This window comes from Amblyomma maculatum, chromosome 1 (assembly GCF_055883805.1).
Source record: "Amblyomma maculatum isolate TAMU_Amacu chromosome 1, ASM5588380v1, whole genome shotgun sequence".
In the NCBI taxonomy this organism is placed as follows: domain Eukaryota; kingdom Metazoa; phylum Arthropoda; class Arachnida; order Ixodida; family Ixodidae; genus Amblyomma; species Amblyomma maculatum.
Genome location: NC_139344.1, coordinates 190,525,670 through 190,547,508, shown reverse-complemented (window position 1 = coordinate 190,547,508; position 21,839 = coordinate 190,525,670). Strand labels below are relative to the sequence as shown.

The following is a 21,839-nucleotide window of genomic DNA, read 5'->3' as shown; positions in this document are numbered from 1 at the left end:
CTTTTGTGTTGATTACCGGGCACTCAACAAAATTACCCGCAAAGATGTATACCCAATGCCAAGAATTGATGACGCCCTTGACTCTCTCCAAGGCGCCGAATATTTCTCGACTTTGGACCTCCGCTCAGGTTATTGGCAGATACCTATACACGAGGACGATAAAGAAAAAACCGCTTTCTCAACTCCCGATGGCCTTTACGAATTGAATGTTATGCCTTTCGGACTTTGTAACGCACCAGCGACATTTGAAAGAATGATAGATACTGTGCTTCGTGGCCTAAAATGGAGAACCTGTTTATGTTACTTGGATGACATTGCCATCTTTTCGTCAACTTTTAACGACCATCTTACGCGCCTGAATGAGGTCCTCACGTGTCTCGCTTCAGCGGGCCTTCAGCTCAACACCAAGAAGTGCCACTTTGCACAGAAGGAAATTAAAATATTGGGACATCTAGTCAGCCATGACGGCATTCGTCCAGACCCTGAAAAAATCATCGCGGTCTTGAAATTTGCTCGTCCACAACGGACTACAGAATTGCGCAGTTTTCTCGGCCTGGCGTCTTATTTCCGGCGTTTTATAAGGCATTTTGCAAGTATTGCTGCTCCACTTCATTAACTACTTAAAACACGCAGCCCTTTCGTGTGGACTGAACAGTGCGAAGCCGCTTTTAATAATCTGAAGCACGCCCTCACATCAGACCCTGTTCTTGGCCACTTCAGTGATAGCGCTCCAACCATCCTGCACACTGATGCCAGTGGTCTAGGTCTTCGAGCTGTACTTCTGCAGCGCGATGCAACTTCGCGTGAGAAAGTGATTGCCTTCGCCAGTCGGACTATGACTCCAGCTGAGAAAAACTACACCATTACCGAGCAGGAGTGCCTTGCCGTCGTCTGGGCTGTCCAAAAATTTCGCCCTTACCTATATGGTCGGCATTTCACAGTTGTGACCAATCACCATGCTCTTTGCTGGTTGTCTTCGCTCAAAAATTTGACAGGCCGACTTGGCCGTTGGATTCTACGCCTGCAAGAATACAATTTCGACGTCACTTATAAATCGGGTCGCCAGCACCAAGACGCCGACGCTCTTTCTCGCTGTCCACTTTCGGAATCGGCTTGCTGTTTTTCTTCCCAATGCATTTCCACCTATGACCACAGCCGACCATCTCTTTCCCCGACGTATATCACAACAGTTTCATTTGACGACTCTGAGAACAAGCACGCTCTCCGCTCACAGCAATTAGCCGATGCCTACTGCCGACCCATCATCGACCGCCTTATTGGCGCTTCGGACCCACCCAATGCTCGGCTTCGCCGACAACTTCGCAGTTTTAAGCTCGAAGATGGCATCCTACTCCGCTTCGTAGTTCCCTGATGGAACTCGCTGGATCCCAGTCGTGCCGCGTGTGCTTCGCCCACGTATACTGGCGGCTCTCCACGATGACGCTACTGCAGGTCACCTTGGTGTTGACAAAACCTACGACCGCGTGAAAAAACGATTCTTTTGGCCTGGCCTATCTTCCTGCGTTGCCAAATACGTCGCATCCTGCCCTCTGTGCCAACGTCGCAAACGGCCGACGTCTTCGCCCGTCGGCCTTCTACAACCTGTTCCCTGTCCCGCCACGCCATTCGACGTAGTCGGCATCGACTTATATGGTCCCCTACCTCTCTCCGATGGGGGTAACCATTGGATCATAACAGCTGTCGACCACCTTACACGCTACGTTGAGACAGCACCTGTACCGACCGGTTCCGCTCAAGAAGTAGCAAATTTCTTTTTGCGATCAATTGTATTGTGTCATGGCGCTCCTCGGGTGCTCCTAAGTGACCGCGGGACGGCCTTCTTATCGGCAGTCGTTGCCGAAGTTCTTCACGCGTCATCCACCCTTCATAAGACAACCTCAAGCTACCATCCCCAGACTAACGGCCTGACTGAGCGATTTCACCGCACCTTATCGGATATGATCTCCATGTACATCACACCGGACCATCGAAATTGGGACACTATTCTACCATTCGTCACTTTCGCCTATAACACAGCAGTACAGCGGACTACCGGTTATTCTCCATTTTTCCTCGTTTATGGCCGTCCTCCCACTATAATTCTCGACGCTTCTTTCTTCTCTACGCCCGACTACTCCACATCAGTACGCCCGACTACTCCGCCTAAACACAGCAGCGTGCCAGGAAGACCGCAAGTGTCGCTACGATTCTACGCATCACGTGGTCTCTTATCGTCCCGGTGACGAAGTACTGCTTTATATACGACTGCGCACCCCTGGCCTTAGTGACAAATTCCACCACCGCTACCTTGGTCCCTACGAGATCATCAGCCAAACTTCTCCAGTTAACTACAAAGTCACGCCTGTTGATCCCCCAGCCGATCGACGCCACAGTGGAACTGAAATTGTTCATGTTTCTCGTTTGAAACCGTTTGTGCGCCGCGGTACATCGGTTAATTAGGAGCGGCCAGGCAGGCTGCTTCCGACCCCCCGGGCAGATTGTGTGAGCCTTCTGGAGACCTTCTTTCATTTGTACATGCCATGATCTTCTTTTTTAATTTGTACATACCATCATCATCGTCCCGCGGCGCCGGCCCCCGGCGCGCGCTTGGGTTCGTGATCGGATTAAAACGCTAGACTAGGCTTCGCTGTCCTTGCCGTCACGACCTCGCCGTCTCGACCTAGCCTATATATATATATATATATATATATATATATATATATATATATATATATATATATATATATATATATATACTGCCTGATTTCGCAATGCCTGCATTACCGCTGAGGTTTCAACTGAGTCAAATGCTTTTTCGTAATCAATGAATGCTATGTATAAGGGCTGGTTATATTCCGAGCATTTTTCTATCACCTGATTCATGGTATGGATATGATCGATAGTAGAGTACCGTTTCCGAAACCCTGCTTGATCCTTTGCTTGACTGCAGTCTAAGGTTGTCCTGATTCTATTAGCGATTACCTTAGTAAATATCTTATACGTAAAAGACAGTAAGCTGATTGGTCTGTAATTTTTAAGGTCCTTAGAGTCCCCTTTCTTACGAATGAGGATAATGTTTGCATTCTTCCATGGTTCCGGTACCGTCGATGACAAGTCACTGCGTATACAGGGTGGCCAGGTTTTCTAGCACGATATCCCCCCGTCCTTCAGCAAATCTGTAGTTATCTGATCCTCTCCAGCTGATTTCCCCCTTTTCATATTGATGCAAACTATAGTCGACGACGAAGCGGAGACAATCAGTGGCTAGTTGACGTAGACGATGAAGTGGTTGCTAGTTGGCGTAGACGACGAAGTTGGTTGCCTGGAACCGCGCTCAGACCGCTGCTCGGACCGCTCTCGGACTTCGGCAGTCTTTTAGGCTCAGGGCGTTGCCTGGACGTTTGGCTCAATTCCTGGGCGAGGGCGTGGCTCATCACTGAATAGTCTGCACCGGTGTCAAGTAACGCGATTGTGTTAGTTCCGTCAAGTGTCACCAGAAGTGTCGTCAGAAAGAAGGACAATACTCTGCGGTTCTGTGTCGATTACAGAAAACTTAATCTAGTCACTAAAAAGGACGTTTACCCACTTCCCCGCATAGACGACGCACTCGATCGACTGCGAGATGCACGATACTTCTCGTCGCTAGACCTAAAAAGTGGGTACTGGCAAATAGAAGTGGATGAGAGAGACCGGGAGAAGACTGCTTTCGTGACACCCGATGGCTTGTATGAGTTTAAGGTGCTACCGTTCGGCCTATGTTCGGCACCGGCCACGTTCCAACGTATGATGGACACCGTTCTGTCCGGTTTGAAGTGGCAGTCGTGTTCGGTTTACCTGGACGATGGCGTCATATTTTCGACCACCTTCGACCAACACCTAGAAAGGTTACGCCTTGTGTTAAAAGCTCTCCGAGACGCCAATCTGACAATCAAACCGGAGAAATGTCACTTCAGCTTTGAGGAACTTCGCTTCCTTGGTCACGTGGTCAGCGCAAAAGGTGTTCGCCCGGACCCTGAGAAGACAGCTACCGTTTCTGGTTTTCCGCACCCTACTGACAAGAAAGCGGTTCGACGGTTCTTAGGTTTGTGCTCCTATTACAGACGCTTTGTACGAGACTTTTCGCACATCGCAGAACCGCTAACCACACTGACTCGATATGACACGCTGTTCCTGTGGGGAAGTGAACAAGAGGCCGCTTTCCTTGAGCTTCGCAGCCGCCTACAGAATCCTCCGATACTAGGCCATTTTGACGAAAACGCCGCAACTGACGTTCACACTGATACCAGCAACGTTGGGGTTGGTGCAGTACTAATTCAGTGGCAAGACGGTGCAGAACAGGTCATCGCTTACGCGAGCCGAACACTTACTCGCTCCGAAACCAACTATTCAACAACTGAGAAACAATGTCTGGCGGTAATATGGGCCCTCACCCAGTTCGGACCATACCTCTACGGCCGACCTTTCCGCGTTATAAGCGACCACCATTCATTATGCTGGCTCGCGAGCCTCAGGGACTCCTCAGGACGATTGGCTAGATGGAGCCTTAGATTACAAGAGTATGACGTAACAGTCGTATACAAATCAGGACGGAAGCATCAGGATGCTGACTGTCTGTCTCGCTCGCCCATCGCCATATGTCCAGAAGAAACGGCCGATGATTTTCCCTTTCTGGGGGCTATTAGTACAACCCAAATGGCGCAGCTGCAGAGAATGGACCCAGAGTTAGCGTCACTCGTCGACTATCTGCAGGGCGTCGGCGCCCGTATTCCCCGTGTTTTTCATCGTGGGCTTCAAACGTTCACTCTGCGTGGTAACGTGCTCTACAAGCGAAATTTCGCTAACAGTGAAGAGACGTTTCTCCTTGTTGTGCCCTCCGAGTTGCGCCGAGATATATTGAGTGCCTGTCATGATGAACCCACCGCCGGCCACCTGGGGGTGAGCCGTACACTTGCACGAATTCGTCAAAAGTATTATTGGCCCAGGTTACTCCCATCGGTGCGGGCTTATGTACGCTCATGTCATGACTACCAACGTCGCAAGTCTCCGCCATTGAAACCCGCTGGATTTCTTCAGCCTATTGCTCCGTCGAAGAGCCCTTTCCATCAAGTGAGCATGGATCTTCTCGGTCTTTTTCCGAAGTCCTCGTCTGGCAACCGTTGGGTAGTCGTCGCGACAGACTACCTAACACGGTACGCAGAGACCGCGTCCCTTGTTAAAGGTACTGCAGCCGAAGTTGCTCAATTTTTCGTTCATAACATAGTCCTACGTCATGGCGCCCCCGCCGTGGTAATCACTGACCGTGGAACAGCTTTTACGGCTCGCCTAATCCGGTTGGTCATGACTCTGACTCACACTAGCCATCGACGTGCGACGGCGTATCACCCTCAGACCAACGGGCTGGTGGAGCGCCTCAATCGCACCCTCACCGACATGATTTCTATGTATGTGGACGCAGAACATCGCACCTGGGATGCGATTTTGCCCTATATAACTTTCGCGTACAATACCGCCACTCAAGAGACGACGCGACTGACCCCGTTCCAACTTGTCTTCGGTCGCCAAGTGAGCACGCCGTTGGATGCCATGATGCCAGTTAGTCCTTCTTGCGGCTCTGACGCCGAACTTGACGCCGACATCTTTGTTCAGCGTGCTGAGGAAGCGAGGCAACTAGCACGCCTCAAAATCCACCGACAACAGGCAAATGGCGCTGCTCGGTATAACCTCAACCGAAGAATCGTCACTTACGAGCCGGGCGACCTCGTCTGGGTTTGGACACCTGTTCGTCATCGCGGCCTATCTGAAAAATTACTGCGCCGATACTTCGGCCCTTGCGAGATTGTTCGCCGTATCAGTGAAGTCACCTACGCCGTTGTTCCCGTAGATTCAGCTCCATCCCGAAGGCCACAGCGTCCTGAAGTCGTGCACGTGGTTCGGCTGAAGCCCTATCATGATCGTACATGACCGAACTTTTCGTCAACGCCGCTGGGTCCTTGTGACACTTTAGTGCACCCTTTCGCTGACTTCTTCCTAGTAGCACCGCGTCGCATCGAGTCGATGCTACAGAGGAGGGGGGCAGTGATACAAACTTACAAAATTGATACAAAATTGTACTGCAAACTGTCGACAAAATATGAGGTCAATTTTGATGCAATTCTGTTAACTTAAACGTGGGTCATATGCAATGCTGACTTTGTGAAACTGCCCGCATATGATCCTTGTTTCTTCAATCGCCCTTCTCGTGGAGGGGGTGTTGCCGTTTATGTAAAGAACAGTAGCCTTAATAGCGAAGTAATACCTTAGTTCTCTATAATGACCCCTGATTGTGAATTGCTCGCGCTGAAGATTGCAGACAAAATGGTTTCTGTTGTTTACAGGCCACCGTAAGGTGACCCAGATAAGTTCTTAACACATCTCGACAAATTTCTTGATTTTAATACTCTACTCTAATACTACTCTACTATATACTTGAACCTTCTAGAACAAATCGCCAGTTGAACTGTACAATTGCTTCCAATGGTTTTACAAACGTTATCACTACGCCCACAAGGATAACACCAACTTCATTCAGTACAATCGACCTTTTTATAGTAGATATTGTCTCCCCCGTTATTTCTTCTGGTACTATTGCTTGTGTTCTTAGCAACCACAGTGCCATTTGCCTGTCCGTGCCACACGGCTGCCCACCAAGTTACGCACAACCGAATACTTTTGCTTATCAATGTATAACTGATGTGAAACTTGCCCGATTTCGCGAGTTTGTACGCGTTGCAGATTGGAACTGTGTTCTTGCCTGTTCTTATGCGCTCTTTTTAAGTACTTTGAAATACATTTACAATAAGTGGATTCTCTGCAAAACAAAGAAATCGAACACGAAACTCCTTAAGCCTTGGGTGACTCCGATACATGTCGAAATGATGAATCATGTCTAGGCTGTTCAAACGTTTTATGTCCACTCGTAACCCTGAGCACCTAACAGCTTTTAAAATATACCGCAACAAGCTAACTAGCGATCTGCGAAGATCTAAATCTGCCTATCAATCGCGTATCCTCACCAGCAGGAAAGGTGCGAAAGAATTTTGGAAACCTTTAAATGAATCATTTCTAAACAAAAATAAAAATACGCATTAGGTCAGCTTGTGATCGATGGCTTGCCATATTCCCGTTCTTTCCTGGCAGAAAAATTCAATTACTTCTTTACAAGCATTAGACCGAGTGGTTCCGCAGTCGAAGCTCTTCGATTTTTCCCAAATATAGGTTTAAAAACTTTTGCTTTTCATTTAACGACCAGTGAGGGAGTTTTTTCCGTTATAATGAACCTAAAATCGACAAGTTGCGCCGATTTTGATGGCTTCCAAGTAAAACCAGTTAAATTTGTTGCGGATCTCTTAGTGACAAGTTAAAGATGTAGCTTAAGCATGGTGCTCATATCGGGAATGGATTGATTTGGTTTGTGGGGTTTAGCGTCTCAAACCGACTCAGGTTATGAGAGACGCCGTAGTGGAGGACTCCGGATATATTGACCACCTGGGTTCTTTAACGTACACTCACATCGCACTGCACACGGGTGCCTTGCTTTTCGCCTCCATCGAAAAGCGACCGCAGAGGCCGGGATTTGATCCCGAATCCTTGGGAACAGTTGTCGAGCGCCGTAATCACAGCGCCACCTTGGCGGGGCTCACATCAGGAATACTTCCGTCACGAATTAAATATGCAAACGTAATTGTTTTCTCAAAGGAGGCGATAGAAACAAGATTACAAACTTAGACCCATTTCTAATCACGTGTTTTCAACGGCTCTGGAAAAAGTAATGCTCAAGAGAATCAATGGGTTCTTTTATAAACATGCCTTAATAAATGCCAGTCATTTGTATTTCGTAAGGGCAAGTCCACTGAATCTGCTTTACTGTTGCAAAAGGAAATTATTTTAAATAATATCGAAGCTAAAAGCTTACATCGCTTAAAAGCTTACTCTTGGTACTTACATCGACTTTACAAAAGCTTTCTACCTTCTTAATCATGAAATATCTGTGTAAACTTGAAAGCTATGGTGTCCGTGGTTTTTCTCCTCAACTCTTTCGTGCTTACTTGAACATGCGCCAGCAGGTCGTTTCGGTCAATAATCACAAGTCTGGCTCCTTTTTTATTGAATGTGGTGTCCCGCAAGGTAGCCTTCTCGGCCCGTTCCTCTTTAATGTCTATTCTAACGACCTTGCGAGCAACTTGTACTCAGTGCGCTGACGACACAAATTTTTTCTTGGGGGTTGTCCTGCCGACGAACTAATCAATAGTGCACGTCTGGTTCTTTGTGCTCTCGACAAATGGTCCACAGCTAACGGCTGGCAGTTAGCTCTAACAAGACCAAAGCAGTCTTTTTTCGGCCCCTTAGACAGGATATTACTGTAAACAATACTCTGCATCTAGAAAATAACATTATTGACAAGTTCAAATCGCCTAGTGTTGTATTGGACTCTCGCATGAGGTGGTCTGACCATATAATGTATATAGAAAGCAAGCTTGCTAGATCTGTTGGCTTCTTCTCAAGACTTCGGAACGAATTTTCCCAAAAGCACAAGCTTCTTATTTACCAGGCTATTATTAAATCACACATAAACTACTATCACCTCGTTTGGGGTACAACATCCAAAACAAATCTAAACATCACACTCGGTCTCCAAAAGAAGGCAATTAGACTAATCGCTGGTGCATGCTACACTGCCCACACAAAAGCATTATTCCGCAATATAGGATTCATCGTGTGCATACCATGTTTGAGTATCGTCTACTTTACTGCCTTAAATTGTTACCGCAATACTTAACTGACTTCTTGAAGAATATATCTGGACTTAAGCCTTACGAAAAACCCTTTCACACTAGAAGTAAACAAATATGAGACGTTCCTCGAACGAGGACGTTATACGGTAACCAGAGCCTTCGTTTTACTTTACCATGCATATTGTCACGCTACTGACGATGATGAAGGATTGTGATGGTATGGAAGAAGAGGAGGAAGAAGCATTGGTTTCTGGGGGCTAGTAGGCTTCATCTTTTCCCGCTACCTCAGCACTGTAAATAAACACCCCTTTCTTATTACACCGTAATAACTTGGTGGGAGGTGCTCCGTTCGATCCCTACCTACAGCGCTGCAAGACCAACTGGAGCTTCGACGTAGTCGCCGCATCGCTGGACTGCCACCGCTCCCGACCATCATAGACAACACAGACTCAAACCGTGCAAGCCGCAATGCTGCAAGCCAGGCTGGCGGCATACCTGCCCACTCCAGCCCTATTCCGCCCCAGCCTTACCGGGAACCACGAGTTTGCCAGAGAAGGTGAGGACGTTGAGAAGTGGCTACTTGATTATCAACGAGTTAGTCGGTACAACCGGTGGGACCCTGTTACCATGTTAACAAACGTCGTTTTCTTTCTCACTTACACGGCTATGACCTGGTTTGAAAATAACGAGGACAACTTGACGACTTGGGAACGGTTCGCCACCGAGTTAAAACAGCGTTTTGGCGACTCTGTTCCCAGCAAGAGGCGAGCTGAGCAGACCCTTGCTCAAAGAGCTCAATTGCCCGATGAAACTTGTACAACGTATACAGAAGAGATCCTCAGATTATGGAAATGGTTCAATTCCAACATGCCCGAGGAAGACAGAGTCTGTCACATTTTGAAGGGTATCGCGGCGGACGTGTAAAACTTCTTAATCGCCAAATACAACCTTGACACTGTCTCCGATGTCATGAGATATATCCGCTCGTTTCAAGCTTTTAAAACACGTCGTATTGCGCCGAAATTTGGGCGGCTGGCCAACGTGCCTACCGTGGCCAGCCTTGATGACCATGCCCAATTAGATCTTCCGTCAACTATCCGGCAAACTGTGCGCGAAGAACTTCTACGGATCAACCCGCTTCCTCTGCATGAATCTGCTGAGGTCTCTGTCCTGGGGATCTCTAGATGGTCGGCTTTACCACCACAAGCGATTAAAGTGCAGCCTTTCTCCCAAGGTCCTGAAATTGCAGCTCCTATTGACTACCCGCCAATGCATTTTGCCAACCCGACTGCGTCGATGCTTAAAGCCCCAAGGTATAACGTCACCTCAAGTGCACCTAGATCTTCAATTCGATCTACCGGGATTCCTGTGCAGTATGAGCATTAGCCAGACCTACGACGCGCCCTGCTGTTCCTGGCTCTTACCCACAACAGCATTTTCTACCTTCCCCGCCGATATGCTACCGCTGCGGCGTCGAAGGTCACATCGCCAGGTACTGCCGCAGTAGGTTTCCGCCACGCTATAACCGCCCGGCGCCTCCAACAGTACCCAACAATCGACAATACAGCCCTGTTTTTCAGCAATATAATATTCCCCGTGGGTATTACCGCAACATGCAGAACGAGAATCTCCGCGACCATTCCCCTGCATCTGATCGAAGTGTTACTCCTCCACCCGCCTTCCGTAAGCGTCGTTCTCCATCACCGCGGCGGCGCTCCATGTCGCCCCATCAGGAAAACTAACCAGCGCGACCAATGGGGGTGAGGCCGCTGGAAATGTGTTGTGTGCCAACATCCCTCCCACTACAATGCTAAAAAACAAAATTCGTGTATTCATTGATGGTGTGTGTACATTAGCTTTGATGGATACGGTTGCGACTGTGTCTGATGAGTAATCAGTTTAGGCGCTTGTTGGGACGCGAAGTGATGTTTGAATACGACTGTGTTTCAACATTTTGTATTCTCAGTGGAGAGGCGTTGCGGCCTCTGGGTGTGTGTAGTGCGCAAGTGTCTGTGGGTGGTGCAATTTTTCAAGCCGAATTCGTCGTCTTACCCCACTCTACGCATGACATCATTTTAGGAATGGACTTTTTCAAGTCTTGTGGCGCTACCGTGGACTGCCGAAGTCAAGAGGTTCATTTTGACGGCTCGCATCTGCCGACTCTTTTTGAAAGCGGCCGTAATGAAGAAACAGTTTTTAGTATTACCGAAGACACAGTAGTTCCACCCTTGTCTGCCATGTTCGTCCCCGTGTCCGTTCCACGCCTTGAGCAGGTTTCATTTCAGGCCGTGGTGCACCCAGTTCACTCAGCATGCCTGAAGAAAAATGTAATTATCCCTCACTGTATGACCTCCGTGCATCACGGTAATGCCTCGTTATGGACAATCAATCCATCGTCCGAGCCCGCAGTTTTACCCACCGGATTGAAGCTTACCTCCTGTGGATCCGATGCGCTCCACGTTGTTGCTTTGGTTACAGATGCTACGAGTACCACTGTACCTTCGGCTGCTGATGAAACTTCTATCTGCCACATGATCAGCGCCGATCTCAGCTCACCTTAACGCTGTACTCTTGTGGATATCCTTCTACCCTTTTCGCCTATATTTGACTTTTCGCAAACAGATGGACCAACATTTTGCCCTGCACCTCGGACACATCATACCATCGACACTGGTTCGGCTCGTCCCATCCGTCAAAAGCCATATCGCGTGTCCTCATCTGAGCACAGTCATTCAGGAGCAAGTGGAGGACATGCTACGGAAGAAGGTGATACAGGAGTCATCTAGCCAATGGGCAGCCCCTGTTATTCTGGTACGCAAGAAAGATGGTTTGTGGCGATTCTGCGTCGATTACCTGCTTCTGAATTCTGTTACGAAAAAGGATGTCTATCCTCTTCCTCGCATAGACGACGCCCTCGACTGCCTCTCTGGTGCGTCTTATTTTTCTTGCCTTGATCTCAGATCTGGCTACTGGCGAATTCCAATGGACCCTGCGGATAATAAAAAAACAGCCTTCGTAACGCCCGATGGCCTTTATGAGTTTAATGTTATGCCATTCGGGCTGTGCAAGGCGTCTGCCACATTTGAACAATTTATGGAGACAGTTTTGCGCGGCTTAAAATGGGACGTATGTCTTTGCTATCTAGACGATGTCGTCATATTTGGGAAATCCTTCCAAGAATACAATGACCGTCTAGTACGCGTCTTGAATTGTCTGCACAACGCCGCCCTAATCCTAAACTCGAAAAAGTGCCGCTTTGGAGAGTGCCAAGCGCTGGTGCTAGGACACCTTGTCAATGGTGATGTGCAATGCCGGATCCCCAGAAAACTGCCGCTGTTGAGTCTTTTAAACCCCCGCAGACAGTGAAGGAGTTGCGCAGTTTTCTATGGTTGTGTTCGTATTTTAGACGCTTTATACATCGCTTTGCTGACGTTGCTTGCCCATTGACGTGCCTTCTGCACAAAAACTCTGCTTTTGACTGGACACCAGACTGCGACGCGTCATTCCGTCAACTGAAGTTTCTTTTAATATCGAAACCCATCCTACGTCACTTCAATCCTACTGCAATGACAGAAGTACACACGGACGCTAATGGAATCGGTCTCTGTGCAGTCCTTGTCCAACGGCACGATGGACGAGATAATGTTATCGCGTACGCAAGTCGTACCCTGAGCAAGCCGGAGCGAAACTACACAGTCACCGAACAGGAATGCCTGGCTGTCGTTTTCGCTGTGCAGCGTTTCCGTTCATATTTGTCGCCTAGTCCAGCGTCGCCTCGCACGCTGGGCCCTCCGGTTACAGGAATATGACTTTGCCGTAGTGTACAAAAGCGGGAGGCGTCATGCAGACGCAGATTGTCTTTCTAGGATGACAATGGCCACGACCGGATCTGACAGGACGATTTCGACAATTACATATCGATTCTCGAGGCAGTGTTTCCTGACGCGAATGTTTTCAAGATAGAACCATAGAGAAAGACAGCAATGGGATAGCAGTCTGCAGCCTCTTTTTGCCGCCTCCCAAGCCAGCGCAGCTACAAGCCGTTTTTGTGTGCGTGATGGCCTCCTCAGGAAAAAGAGTTATTTGTCTGTCGGCCAGCGATACATACTCGTAGTTCCCAAGACTCTTTGCACGGACGTATTGCGTGTCATGCATGATGATCCACTTTCTGGGCATTTGGGATCAGTTCGAATTTCGAATATTTCGAATATTCGGATCAGTTCGGAATATTTCGAATATTCGGATATATTGGGATCAGTTCGAATATTTTATTGGCCCAGAAAGTGCGCCACTATTGAACAATACGTTGCAAGTGTCGAGCGATGTCAACGCCACAAACGTCCCACTGCAACTCCATCTGGCTTACTGCGTCCTGTGAAGACCCCGACAGCTCCGTTTGATCAAGCAGGCATTGACCTCGTAGGTCCGTTTCCGAAGTCCTTGGATAGAAATCGCTGGATTGTAATCTGCGTGGACTACCTCGCATGTTGCTGTAAAACCGTCGCTATTCCGTCTGCTACGGCGCATGAGGTGTCTCTTTTCTTGCTGCACTCAGTCATCTTACAACACGCGCCGCCACGAATTGTCATCACTGATTGGGGCCGACAATTCACCGCTGATGTTTCTGAAGAGTTCATGCGTTTATCCGCCGTAACTTCCTGACACTTGACGCCATACCATCCCCAGACAAATGGCTTGACTGAGCGCGTAAACAGAACGCTTATCAACATGCTAGCTATGTATGTGGATGCAGGACATAAGAGCTGGGACACTATACTACCCTTCATCACGTATGCGTTTAATGCCGCCACGCATGAGACGACTGGGTACAGTACATTCTTCCTGCTGTATGTCAGACCGCCACGCTACTCCCTGGATACTATCCTGCCCTTCTCAAGCCGTGAAGATCCCTGCCTGGCTGAGGCCTTCTGTCTTGCCGAAGAAGCTCGGAGAATCGCCCGCTTAGGGTCTGGTGCTTCACAAAAACGTTCCAAAGCACGGTACGATGCCAGTCACCGGCGTGTAACGTACTCCATAGGTGATTTAGTCTGGCTGTGGCGTCCAATTCGGCGCCGCGGCCTACATAAAAAAACTCTTGGCCCACTATGACGGCCCATATGTGGTTGTCAAACGCATCAGTGATTTAACGTATGCAATAGCCCGCCTGACAGCATCGGGTCGTCGGCCTGCCAAAACCGAACTATGTCATGTTGCCCGATTGAAGCCGTGTCAGCCTCGAACGACTCACGAACACGCCCAGAGGGCTTCGTCTGAGTAAGGGGGAAATGTCACGCTAATGACGACGATGAAGGATGGTGATGGTGTGGTAGAAGAGGAAGAAGAAGCGTCGGTTTTCTGGGCGCTAGTAGGTTTCATCTTGTTCCGCTACATCAGCACTGTAAATAAACACCCCTTCTTATTACACAGTAACAATATTAAATCATAACATACACAACCCAAACATCTTTACCACCTCAATTAAGGACTTTAAGCTATATTTTATTAATTCCGCACTGGGGTCTTTCTGTACTTTCCGTTCCTTGCCTTGGTGAACATTATCATGAGAATAGTCACTTCGTTTTCACTACTTTTTGCCATGTTGAGTGCATATACTGTTAGACGATTGTTGGCCGTTAATTTACTGTCCTCGTTTTTTAATTTGCTGTTTCATTTATATATTTGTGTTCTTTTTCTACTTCATAATTTTTATGTTATATATGTATATTGCCGCATAGAAGACGACGCAAAAGATGACTACTGGGAACAAAAGCGCGAGCCTGGAAGCAGAGGAAGCTTGAGCGCAAGACTCGTTCCAGTCAGCTATTAAAACCATCTTATCTTTCGGCTCTCCTTGGCGTTCTATCGAGACGGGAGACTGGTGGAGGTGCTGGGATGCATAAGACTCCTTCCGGCAGTTCACAGCGGATCCCAGACATCGACACGCCTGTGCATCGCGCTAGCCACCGCCTTTTAGGCCTAGCCTTGGAGTTCAGCCATATGCCGAACAACTCTTCAAACGCCCAAGTTCATCAGGTCTCTCAAGCCATGGCACATCCCAACCCTACGCCGGTGACTCTTCAGAACACCAAGGTGCCAGACTGCTTTCGCGGGGAAGCATTTGAAGATGTGGAGGAGTAGGACTGGCTTGACCACTTTGAGCGAGAGGCCAAGATCAATCAATGGAGCGCACACCAAAAGCTTTCCGATGTTTATTTCGCCCTTCAGGATAATGCGAGAACGTGGTTTGAAAACCACGAGGCCAGCTTATCCACATGGAATGACTTCCGCCGCCAGCTGGTAGACACTTTTGCGAGAAGTGATAGACGAGACAATGCGCTACGCCTGCTTGAAGTGCGCGTCCAGAAGCCGAATGAGAGCGTGGCTATGTTTGCGGAAGACATGGCTCGCCTTTTTCGCCGTGCCGACCCTGATATGAGTGAGCCAAGAAAGCTACGGCATCTCATGCACGGTGTCAAAAAACAGGTGTTTTCCGGCTTGGTACGCAACCCACCCAAAACCGTGAGTGAGTTCATTAACCGGTCTTGGAGAGCGAGCCCTCCAAGACCGGTGCCGCCAGTACAACCGACCTGTCAACTGTGCCGCGACGACTACGGCGGTGCTGACTGCAACAGATAAGACACCAGTCTTCTAGACGACATTAGAGAAATTGTCCTTGAGGAGTTGCAACGAATTACGGCTGCAAAGGCTCAGTCATCAGAGGTCCTCATGGAAGCTGAGAGGAATGAAATTCGGTACGCCTTATCACCGTCTGCACCATGCAACGAGTCTCGTTCAGTCGACAACACGGCAGCCCTCTCCGAACCATACCACGCTCCCCAACCGGTCGGCTACACGACCGACATTCCTGCACTTTACCACGGGCCGCAACCCGAGAGCTATTCGCGGTCCTTCGTCGCCCGCCTCCGGACCACGCCCCACCGAGCCGTCAGGAGACGCGGTTCTTCCATGGGGCCTCAGTGGGCACCTTCCAGGCGCTGGTGGCCCACTTATGACAGCCAACCACTCTGTTTCTACTGCGGACAACCTGGCCATGTATATCGGTACTGCCGCTACCGCGAAGAGAGGTAGGCCTTTCCGCCTGCTTCTGCTCGCCGCCGCTTCGACGCTGACTCCGAATCCCGAAACCGAATTCCCGGGCTTCCGCCGCCGCTCCTCCCCATCGCCACAGCGTTATAATTCGCCGATGCGTCGCAGCACTGCTGACGTTAGCGGACGGTGGTCCTCTATCCCTCGCCGGGTAAACTAACAGCCGCAACCTCGCGAAGGGAGGTTGCAACCAGTCGAAAAGTGTGAAAACCCTCACCACCGTTGCGATTGCCAACTACCCGTGCTTCTGACGCCGCCGTTAACATTGACATTGCCGCACTACCGCCGAAAATGCCACACCAGATGATCAGCCATGACGATGAAGCTGACAGCGCCGACCTTGCCGCGCTTCCGCCGTAAATGCCGAAAGTGACGAGCAACCCAGATAACGTCGTTAGCGCTGACCTCGCAGTTTCCATTGATGGGCTGGAGGTACATGCTCTGGTGGATACCGGGGCGGATTTTTCAATGATTAGCCAGAAACTGGCCAACATGCTGCGCAAAGTAAAAACTGAATGGACTGGACCAGTAATAGAAAGTGCTGGGGGTCAGCTACTGGCACCGACAGGGAAATGCACTGCCTGGATAGGAATAAGAAAAGCGGTGTTTGCTGGCAGCTTCGTTATTCTCCCTGACTGCTGCAAAGACCTCATCTTGGGCATGGACTTTCTGCGTCTTCATGGGGCTGTAATCAGCATTCGTGACAGCATCGTTGCCTTCACCAAAAACCACGAAGACCTTGGTTATGCGCAAGTACCACTATTGCCCTTACACATCGCCAATGAGACGGTAGCATTACCTCCGCGATCATGCTCTCTTGTTGAAGTGAAATGCGACGAGGCGCATACAGGCGATGGCGTCGCCGAACGGCCAGTTTCCCTGGTACTCAGCCGAGGTGTTTCTATAGCTCAAGGGCTGGTCAACTTGACCAATGGACATACCGAAGTGCTGCTGACAAACTTCAGCGACGAGCGTCAGCAAATTCCGAAAGACACAACTGTGGCCTTTTTCGACAGCCTCTCAAATGAGCAGCACTACTGCTTACCGCAACAGAAAGAACAGAAAGGATCAGTGTGCAAGACACCCGTAACCATCGTTGATGTGAGCCCAAATTTGTCTTCAGAACGGGACCGCCTTTCGGTTCTCATCGATCAATTTCGAGACTGTTTTGCTTCAGAATCGCAGATCGGCCAAACGCCTTTGACAAAAAATCGGATTATCACGGATGACTCGATTCACCCGATTCGATAAAATGCTTACCGTGTGGCTCCGAAAGAACGTGAAGCCATTCAGCGCCAGGTGGCCGAAATGCTTAGAGACGACGTTATCCAACCGTCACAGAGTCCCGCCATCGCGTGTAGCGCGATGGCGTCTTGTTTAGTAGTGTTTCTTGGTGCATCATTTCTTATATGACTGGCATGATAGACATAGTCGGCATGGAAATTTTTTGTGCTAATTCTGTTCACCGTCAGACATCTTGCAGCCTGCTGTCTTAAAAGTCACTATTTGTTTCAGCTTTGCAGAATTTTGGAAGAGCACAAATTTTTTTCGCGAAGTGTTTTGTTGGCAACGTTACGGACTGACATTTAAAACTATTCAAGCAACGTGTTGCCTTGGTAGAATGAACATTGTCTGCAAGATCGGCCTCCGACCTTGGATCAATCCCGGCTCTATTTTGGTATCACACTTGGGCCTAGGTCGACCAGGCTACTAGACGTCGGGAGTACATAGAGCCAGCATGGGGCCTACTAGGTCGGCTGGTCGAAACGAGATCGGCCCAACGTTGTTGATCGAGCTAGGGCCAAGTTTGGCTATGTTTTATGTCGACATTAGGCCAATGTGGGGCCATAGTCGATTTTTCGTTTGGGTCACTGGAACACGCAGGAATCGCTTTCACCCGCCGGCGTACGCCTCGCTACTTCAAGGAAACAGGCAGGAAACAGGAAGAAGTTTCAATGTATTTTTTCTTGCCTGGACAACGAAGTTTGGCGACATTGATATCCCAAAAGACATCAACAGGACTCTGGACCTTTTTCCAAAGATGTGGATCTGGTTACTAGGCAGCAAAACCCCTCCTACGCAGTACCAATGTAAGGCTGTTCTGATTGGCGACGTCTTGCCTGGCTAGCATGGCACTCATGCACATTTTCACGTAGTGGAGAACATCGGCAGGCAGTCGCGGCCAGTAGCACTTCTCCTGGACTCGATGCAACGTACGCGTAAACCCTAGATGCCCTGCTGGTGGCTCGTCGTGTAACGAATGAAGAGTTTCCTGCCTGGGGCTTTTAGGCACCACAAGAAGCTGCGCGGTCTTGTTGGGAGCGAAGTTCTTTACGAGGACGTGATTGCTTAAGGCTAACGACGATAACTGACGCCTAAACACAGCAGGAGGGGAAGCGATCTTGCCTTCCAAGTAATCAGCTAGGCCTTCCAGCTCAGGATCTGATCGCTGCTGTTGTGCAAAACGGCTGGCGCTTACCGTTCCTAGAAAGGCGTCGTCATCATTGTCTTTTGGGGCAGCATCGACGGAAGCGCGGGATAAGCAGTCTGCATCGGAAGGCTTGCGACCCGACTTTACAGTCACATCAAAGTCGTAAACTCCATCGGGCAAAGCGGCCGGTGAGGTCTTACAAATTACCCAGCCAGCAGAACCCGTGGTGATCGCTTACCACCTTGAATGGTCGCCGTATACGCCATGCGCAGCGCCTATAGGGGCGCCACTGAAAGCCGCGTAGCGGCGGCCGTCGGAACCCGAGACGGGCCTCCCGCGGCAAGCGTGGCCGTGGTGCGCGCGTGCGGTCTACCGTTTGTGCGCGTCTCGCAGGCACTTCCGCAGTGACAGTGTGAGCAAGGGGATCGCCTTTAATAACAATGGACATGTGTTCGATATCATAGCCGTTTGAAACAACATCGCCTCCATATGCATCAAGTGTCTCCTGCAGCTGGCATCAACAAGGTTGCGTACGAAGTGGAGCTCATTTTGAGTGCCCCGCTTTCATTACAACGCCATGCTAATTCGTTCATTCCTTGACCTATGAACCAATTTTCTTTCTTTGCTTAATGGTACACGCTTACTTCGTTTACATGCAATAAATTTCTACAGCAAACTAGGCAGCGTCGTCGAAACTGCGAGCGGTTTCGTACCTGTGCGACCGCAGGAAAAGCCAGCGAGCTTGCAAACCAGCATTCTGAGCATCAGAAAATAGTGCATATTGGGCTTCTGTAGCAAGCGTTCAGATTTTTCATGCCTGCGCTTTACCACTGCCTGTACAGGATGGATTTCACCTATTCCGTCGTCAAAAAGGCAGATCGGGTAGATAATTTCATGGGAAGTAAGATATCAGCAAAGGCAATATCTGAAAAGCTGCATCACAGGTTAGCCAAGAGCATATTAGATTTAAATTTTATATCCTATTTTATTATTGTAGTATAATTTTCATTTCATTTCATTTGTATCACCCTCGCGCCCAACTGCAGAATTACAGCGCGTTTATAACAAGCTCTAGAACCAATATCAAGTGCAGCGACATGTTATGTTTTCGTAATCTTGCCAGCCAACAGGAACACTTGCTCTGGTCTTCAAAGTAATTGCATGGCAAGTTTCAAAACGCATATTGGAAAATGTCTGTTCAATAACCTGCCGCAGCGGCTCAGGCTACTGAGGAAGATCGAGTTATCGGGACCGAAGTCGACCGGGCCGCCCGCGTTTAAGTGGAGGCGAAACGCAAAATGCAACCGTGAGCTGTGCGATGTCAGTGCAAGCATTTCATAAATCTAGAGTGGATTGTATTGTTACGATGGGGGTTTGACGTCGGAGCGCTGCACAGGTATATGAGGCAGAGAACTCAGCTGGTGAACGGCTGCGAGTCGCCCCGAGAGTCTCCTCGTCTTTCTCAACTATTCCTTTTTCCTTTCTTCATCTACGTGTTTTCCTCGTCTTCGGGATTGCTACAGTATATTCCCAGCAGCGGAGGCAACGAATTTTAAACAAGAAGTGTTCACGGAAGGTGCATTGACAAGCAGAAAACACTGAAAACATGATTATCGCTCAGCCCTGCCACACGGCAAATTTAATACCTTTTCCATCGAATGACTTTCGTTCAAAATGATATTTGTTTACTGCTACACGAAAAAAAATGGCATTCGATGAAAACGACATTGGGTATCGAATGAGTTTGAGGTACTCATCTGAATGCGATCAACGAGCAAATCTGTTATCTCGACACCAGAGACTCGGTGAGAAGATACACCCAAAATAAGCTACAAACGTGCCACCTGCATTAAGTACTACTGTGCTCCTATAATTGTACAGCTAGTCATGTTTGTGAACTATGCCAAATACCATCGTAAAAAAAAGAAAAAAAAAAGAAAGAAAAAAAACTGGCACCCATTGCTGCCAGCCAACCCGTAGCCACTGCACCCAGCGCGGGCGGAACAGGTCGCTCCTGCTGCCGCGGTCCGTCGGCGGCGAGTCGCCGATACGGCGAATTTCTTTCGCCACCTTCAGAAAAGCATGCTCTGTTGATCTTGTATAATAAGCGCTTAATTTTATGAAGGATTAAAAAAATTTACCATCTCCAAAGCGCTTCTAGCTATAGCCTTGATGCGAAACCTAGGCGTTTAGGCATAGCAACGACTAGGGCCTAGCACACGGCCAGAGAGCCGTCGTCGGCCGCTTTCGCGGGCAGCGTCGTTGCGGTATGCTCACGGTATCCGATGTGGCAAGCGTTATGAATTTGCCATATCCTTTCTTGATGAGGCCAAGCTCGGGCATTTTTCGATGGGCCTTAATACGCCGAGCGAGCGATCTGGCGAAAACGTTGAAACTCGTACGCGTTTCGCAGTCGAGCGCCGACGTGCGCACCTTCCGTGCCCTTTCGTAAACAAACGCTGCCGACACTGCCGCTAACTTAGTAATTGATAGTCCTAATCAACAGGTTGGTTACAAGGCATGCAAGATATGAATGTCAATTTAAAGACTGCTTTCTTTTACAGCGCAGTCATCTTCGCAACATATTGAAGGCACACCAACATTTGCATGTCATCGCCGTTACCATACTTTAGAAATGGCATTAACTTTGGTCGTGTAGCAGCGCGTTGAAACAATGACATTAATCTGAACAATTGTCATTCGGTGGGATTGCTTGCTTTCTGCGTCGAAAAACCGCGATTCACGGCCGCCGTCGTTCTCGCGAAGCATCACTGAAGCTTATACAAACGTGTTCCTGGCAAGGTTTTATGTCTGTTCGAAAAGCCAACTACGCAGAAATTCTTCCCGGACATTGCTAAAGATTGACAGCGGCGTTATATCTGTTAAACCACAACCAAAGACCAAAACACGAAGCGCGCGCATAGAGGCGGACATGAACAGCGCTCGACTGAGCCCGCTTACGCTTTGCGGCTTTGGCGACAGGCGGCGTTGTCACCTTTGCAACGAGGGAAGACCTTTTCACGACCCTTGGAGAAACCGGCTTGACTGGGCTGAGAACAGGTGTGGGGGGAGAATCCGCAGCTTTTTCCTGTGTTATGAGCCCAGCCCAGTCTCCAATATGGCAGCGCCCTTTGGCCAATTTTGAAAAGGTGGTGGAAGCTACGGAGCCGAAACGCACCAGCTCACTCTGCACAAGCATATAGTGCCTACAGAAATTTCGCAGTGGATGCTCTGGAATGTTAAACCATTACGGAACTATTAAGATTATTATTGTATCAGGCTTAAACTACAGGACTAGCCAGTACAGTGAGAGTTTAATAGACAGTGTTCATGTCGATTGCTGCGCGGCCTGTCAACAATCTCGTAAAGCGCAAGAGAGTAGGCGGGGCCGGGTGGGATGCGTCAGCTGCTTTTCTCTGCCCATTTCTGCGCGCGTTCGTATCGCTCGTCTGCTTTTGACAGCGTACGTCGTGCGCGTAGCCGAAACCGCAGCCGAAGCCAGGTACTTGGAACTACATGGCGTAGTAATA

At 49.0% G+C, this 21,839-nt stretch overlaps 1 protein-coding gene and 1 pseudogene across 1 annotated transcript in view; both read left to right on the top strand.

Moving 5' to 3' along the window:
* Positions 1–21,839, top strand: part of LOC146205218 (HEAT repeat-containing protein 3) — a 133,409-nt gene that overhangs the window by 23,454 nt on the left and 88,116 nt on the right. The window lies entirely within an intron of this gene.
* LOC146205219 (uncharacterized) lies at positions 14,817–18,231 on the top strand (annotated as a pseudogene).